Source organism: Nanorana parkeri, unplaced genomic scaffold, assembly GCF_000935625.1.
Source record: "Nanorana parkeri isolate BGI_ZX_2015 unplaced genomic scaffold, ASM93562v1 scaffold191, whole genome shotgun sequence".
Taxonomy (NCBI): domain Eukaryota; kingdom Metazoa; phylum Chordata; class Amphibia; order Anura; family Dicroglossidae; genus Nanorana; species Nanorana parkeri.
In genome coordinates, this window is record NW_017306459.1 from 507,847 (window position 1) to 513,854 (window position 6,008).

Consider the following 6,008-nt stretch of genomic DNA (forward strand, 5'->3'; position numbering starts at 1 on the left):
AAAACAGTTTTTAAAATGAACAATAAAATAAATGTAAAAATAATTGTACATTTTTTTTACAGTCCCCGCGAGCACGCGTCGGGTGTGCCTATGTATAAAAGCATATATATTGTAAAGCGCTGTGCAAACTGTTGGCGCTATATAAATCCTGTATAATAATAATCATCATGTATGAAAACAACTAAAGCGCTACACATGTTGGGTATCGCCACGAGTAAGAGCAATAAAGCGTAGACTTTTTGGGGTACTGCATTTTGTTGACGTTTCACGGACGCACACAATTTTTAACCTGGGCATGTTGGGTATCTATTTACTCGCTGTAACCTCATCTTTTACATTTTATTTAACAAAAATTGGTATTTTATTGTGTTTTGGGGCATTTAAGTGCGTTTTTCACAAAATTTTATCTGGTTGTCTCTGCCTTTAATAATTTTTGGGTCAGTATTTGCAGCAAATGAAGGTGAAATGAAATGCTTGTTCCAAGTCAATAATTCAATGTACTGAAGCCATTTGATTGATAGATAGCCAAATAAAAAAAGGAAGGCAAAAGCTACTTATATATTTTACCACGTATAGATTTCCATTATTTTATTTGAAGGAAAAAGCAAAAAAGATGAAAGGGAGCAATGCAGCTATAACAGCAGAACTGAGATTACAATGTGGTCACGAACAGACAATTTAGGATGACGGGGACCATTGCACCATCAAACTGCTGAAAATATCTTCCTTTATTATGTAGCAACAGGCTCTTGTATGTTTTATGCTCTCACAAACACTTTCTCAATGTCTTACTTTGAGAATACGTCTATAACTGTGAAATGTATAACATCATGTGTCCTCTTGCTGTATAGAAAAGCAAGATGTTTTCCGTAGTTCAATGGTGCAGTGATTACATAATTTGCATGCTCGCCAGTGGAAGGAGCTAGACCTGCACCTGATCTCAGCGGATAAGTGTAGGAGCACATCTGTTTGGTGAAGAACAAAGTCAAGAAATATCACGATGAAGTCAATGTCCGTCTAGTATTGAACTAAGACTTTACGAGAATAAACTGAAGATCAGGCAATTTTGACATGGTGTGGGCCTACTAACACTAAAAAAAGCAATTCATCACAGTGCACTTTCTGCAACTGCAATTCATTAAGGGTAACAGTATTTTCAGATGAAACACACTCATAAGATGGTTGCCCCTCTCTCAGAATGTGTGGAGCTAGAGGATTTAAACAGTACAGGCTGAGCATTGCTATATCACATATATGTTTAAAAAAAAAAAGGTTGAGGATTATAATAAAGATCTTGCAGCACACCCTTTAAATATGTCACGCATTTACTTTGATTAAGTACAGTTAATCAAAAGTACAGTTATTTTTTACTTTTATACCACGCATGGACTTTAGCAATTTTTAAATTTCCACCATAAGCATGTTAATTCAATGATAACTTTGTCATTACTTAAAGGAGAACTGAGTGCTTTTCACTCACCTCATAGTTCTAGCCGACCTGTGACAATGAGACTGTAACAGGTCGGCTCAGTAGATCGGGAGGTGAGCGAACACATACCTGCGTTCGCTCACCTCTCAATCCTGTCACGGCTCTCTGCCGTGACAGGGGAGGGGCTGGATTCCCCCCTCCCCGCTCCGCCAGCGCTGATTGGCGGAACGGACGGGGGAGGGTACAGCTGGCTCTGCCTTTAGATAGGCAGAGCCAGCTGTCAGTCACGCAGCTGGGCGGATCCCGGCACAATTGTCGGGATCCGCTTCAGCTGCGGCGTCTCAGTATACCGCGAGCATCAGCTCGCGGTATATTGCGGCGTCTCATACTGAGCCTAGGGTGACGGGAGGATGCTAGTTTGTGTCCTCCAGTTACCCTAAGGAGAACTATGGGGAAAAGCCTTAACCCCATAGTTCTCCTTTTAAATAACAAAATAATACATTTTTATTTATTCTTTTTTTGAATGGGGGGAATAGGTTTTCTACTGACAATATTGTCTATTACTTATTTTCAATGTAATCTTTATACAAAAAGATAAAATTTTCTTTAAAAAGTCTATTTGACTAGCATTTGAGCAAAAGCTCTAAAGTAAATGAGAAGTATACATTTTATTCTATATTTTTTTTAATTCTGCATTTATATGACACTGAAAAAAAATAATAAAGTTAAAATATTAACAGCAAAAACATAAAACATTTTTTTTAAATGCAGCAGAAAAATATTAGCGTTTAGGAGAAGGTGTTAACATGGGGCTGATCATGGTAAACTAAGAGTTATAATAAAAGATTATAATAGGAATACATTTTATTCCCCACCCCAAATAAATATATATACTGAGTGGCCAGATTATTATGACCGCCTGACGTTTGTCGGCAAATTAGCTATAATTAGCTATAATTTCGTGCTGAAGTTGCTAGAGGGCCAGACCACTATGAATACTGACGCAGGTTGTTTACCACGACAGTAGAAGTGATTTATTTCTGAAGATATGGGTAAACAACGCGATTTAACAGCCTTTGAACGTGGGATGATTGTTGGCGCTCGGAGCCATGGAGCGAGTATCAGCAAAACAGCAGAATTAGTTAAATGTTCAAGAGCAGTTGTTGTTAAAGTGTTTAAAGACTGAACTATCAGACAAAAATCTGGGTCTGAAAGTGCGAATTATGGCCGTCAGAAAACTAGTCAATGTTAGGGCAGAACGGAGAGTGGCAAGACTGGTACAAGACAACAGAAGGGCAACAGTGCAGTGTCAGATTCCTCGCATCAAAGTTTCAAAATCTCGTGAGTCACGAGGCAACCCAACTAAGTCATCTCATGGAGTTATCTCGTGGCCCAACGAAGTACTGATGGGGTGGTCATAATAATCTGGCCACTCAGTGTGTGTATATATATATATATAAAATATATTTGAAAGGTTTCTTTAAGTGATGTAATTTGCAGATCAAAAGGTCACAACACCTTTTATCTGCATATGAATGAAATAGTAGGGTACAATATAACAAAACATTGTTACACTGTAATACTCAATGACACTTACAAACCATCTACAGCATTTGACAGCTGCTCCTGTATGCAATACAAAGCGATTCCTGCCTGGCATTTTGATAGCCAGTTTTTGACAATTAGAGTGGCCCTAGAAACTAGCTTGAGTGGTTGTTTTAAAAGGGTGTTGTTTTAAAAGGGGACTGCTTAATGTTTACATAGGAAAGTCGAAAAGAATTTAATAAACCATATATACCTGAACTAAATGGTTTATAGTGTGTGTTAAACATTCTAACCCCTGTCATATAAAATGCAAAACTGCATTTTAAAAGATTATTTTTCATATAATGGATAATATGCCACAAGAGCTTTACATTTTAAAGCTGCAGGAACAATACATTGGCCATTTAGCAAATGTATAATTAAAGTATACGGCAACCCTAGTCATAAACTCTTTTTATTACTCTCTTTATAGCTCCCGTTTGGTATGTTAAATATACCATTGACTGCATTTCGCGATATATATATTTGGATGAGTGCAAGTAAAGGATTTTTGACTTGCCAGTAAAATCTGTTTCTTGGAGCACAGCATAGGACACAGGCAGATACAGAGAAGACTGGGTAATATGCAGGTATCATCAGGTGATTGGACACTGGCCGGAGCTGTGAGGATCCTCATATAACCCCCTCCATTTCCCAAGAATTTTAGTAAACAATAGATAACATAGAGGGGAGGGTCTTATGTATAGTACTGTATTCTAAGAAATGGATTTTACTGGCAAGTCAAAAATCCTGTGTTTTTGATCATACAATTCAGGAAGCAGGCAAATTCAGAGATGACTGTGACGTCCGAAAGCAACAGAAGAGACGGGTGGGCAACACAGCAAACCACCACCAACAGGCCCACATAACAGAAACAAGCTTGCAGCACCTTATGACCGAAACTAGCATCAGCAAAACCCCGAACAGCAAGCATGGTAGAGCTTAGTAAACATATGAACAGAAAACCTAATTGCAGCCTTAAAAATCTGAAGCAGATGCCCGATGCCAAAAAGCCCAAAAGGCACGGACAGAACTAGTAGAGTGCATCTTTACAGAAAAGGGCAGAGTCCTACTCTTAACAGAATATGCGTGCACAATGACCTGTCCAATCCACCGAGAAATAGTGGAAGAGGCAGGAGGCCCACTGCAAAGTCCTTCAGGAAGGACAAAGTGACAATCAGATTGTCTGAGCAAAGCTGAAGACAAAAGATAAACTCAAATCACGTTCAAGTAGGACAGGGAGACCTCCCTAGAATTTTTGAAGCAGGACAAAAAGAGTGAATGCTGATTCCCTAAAGACTCATCTTTTCAGGGAAGCCTATCCCACCTCAACCCAACCACTGAACCATCACGTTATCAAACAATTCATCCCCACACAGCTACCTCCTCATGTGTCACAGGCCCCTCCATTTTAGATTGTAAGCCCTCATGGGCAGGGCCTTCCTTACCATCTTATCTTGAATTGTATTGTGATTGTAATGTCTTCCGAAAATTGTAAAGCGCTGTGCAAACTGTTGGCGCTATATAAATCCTGTATAATAATAATAATGTCCTGATTAAGATGAAACAAGGACACCACCTAAGCAAAAAGTGATCTCTACGCTTTATAATGACCTTATCCTTGTAAAGAACAAGGAACGATTCTTTGCATGATGTTGCCGGCTCTGAAACCCTCCTAGCAGAGGAGATAGCGGGAAGGAAAACTACAACACTTCCATAGAAACTACTTCTTGTTGTAGGATAGGCCCAATAAGGGCAAAAGAGGCCTTGAACAACCCTTCAAGGTGCATGTCAACTCGTTCTTTAAAGGCTGGGGGCATCCTCCACTGGTATGATGACGGATTTGTAAAAGGCATGAAATAGCTGCATCTACCTCCAGCACCATCCACTTTTTGAGGAATGTGTCCTCTAAGACAGTGGTTCTCAACCCATGTAACCTCAGGACCCACATTTGTCCTTGGTCATTAGGTCGCAACCCAAGTTGCACTGCAATGGAACGCACAACATTAGGGTACTGCATGTTTTGGTGCGGGCATACGAACTGTGGGTGGGAAATGCGTTTGGGGTACCATACAAATGAAAAGTCACTCTGGTTCAGGCACCTCTATAGAACACGTGAGGGAGCTGTAAGCAATGCATGTATGGATGGAGCTCCCTCACGGACATAGCCCCATCCAATCTCACCTCAAGCTGAAACTCTGCACTGGGCAGCATATTTTGAATGGCTGCTTGGCAGGAGAACTGACAGTGCTGCACTAGAGGGAGGCAGAGGAGCCTAGAATAGTGGAAGACATGCGGCGACCCACTGAACACGGGGTCGCGACCCACTTTTGGGTCACGACCCACCAGTTGAGAACCAATGCTCTAAGAGATATTGCTGTGCTAATCATTTTGGAGGGACATATGCTATTTCCGGATGTTGCCAATTCCCAAAAAGCACCTCCTCTAATAAAGAATGTGCTGGGAAGGTCAAAGCGGGCTTCTTTTTCTTAAGGAAACCCACACTGGTGCCCTTAGATGCAATCCCATTAGAGGCTCCCATAGATTAGACTTAGGACCACATTACACAGAGGGGCGTTGATGTGACAGTGAGGCTTCCACATATTTTGCAAAAGTTGTGCAACTAAAACCTCTGTTTTTAACTCAAAGTGTTAGACAAAGTAATTTGTTTTTGTTTTTAAGGTCAGCTGGTAGGTGTGTTGGGAATTGTTTGTGTTTGTATTGTGAAAAGCCCTTCCATGTGCACCCCACTTTAAAAGGTAGGAATGGGAGGGGTTTTATGAGGTTTCTCACAGCTCGGCCAAATGTCCAATCACTTGATAATACCTGCACATCACCCAGTCACCTCTGGGCCTGCCTGTGATCTGTACTGTACAATCAAGAAAAAAATGTGTTGATATTGCCAGAAACTAAATGCTGTCCTGTGTACTCTGCAGTGTAACCTCCAACATGGTTGTTAGGGAGTATGTTGGACTAAAGAACACCTCCACCTATG

The 6,008-nt window shown here is 40.5% G+C and overlaps 1 protein-coding gene across 1 annotated transcript in view; it reads right to left on the minus strand.

Moving 5' to 3' along the window:
- ASXL3 (additional sex combs like 3, transcriptional regulator) overlaps window positions 1-6,008 on the minus strand; it is a 109,736-nt gene that overhangs the window by 64,157 nt on the left and 39,571 nt on the right. The gene's annotated exons all lie outside the window — the stretch shown is intronic.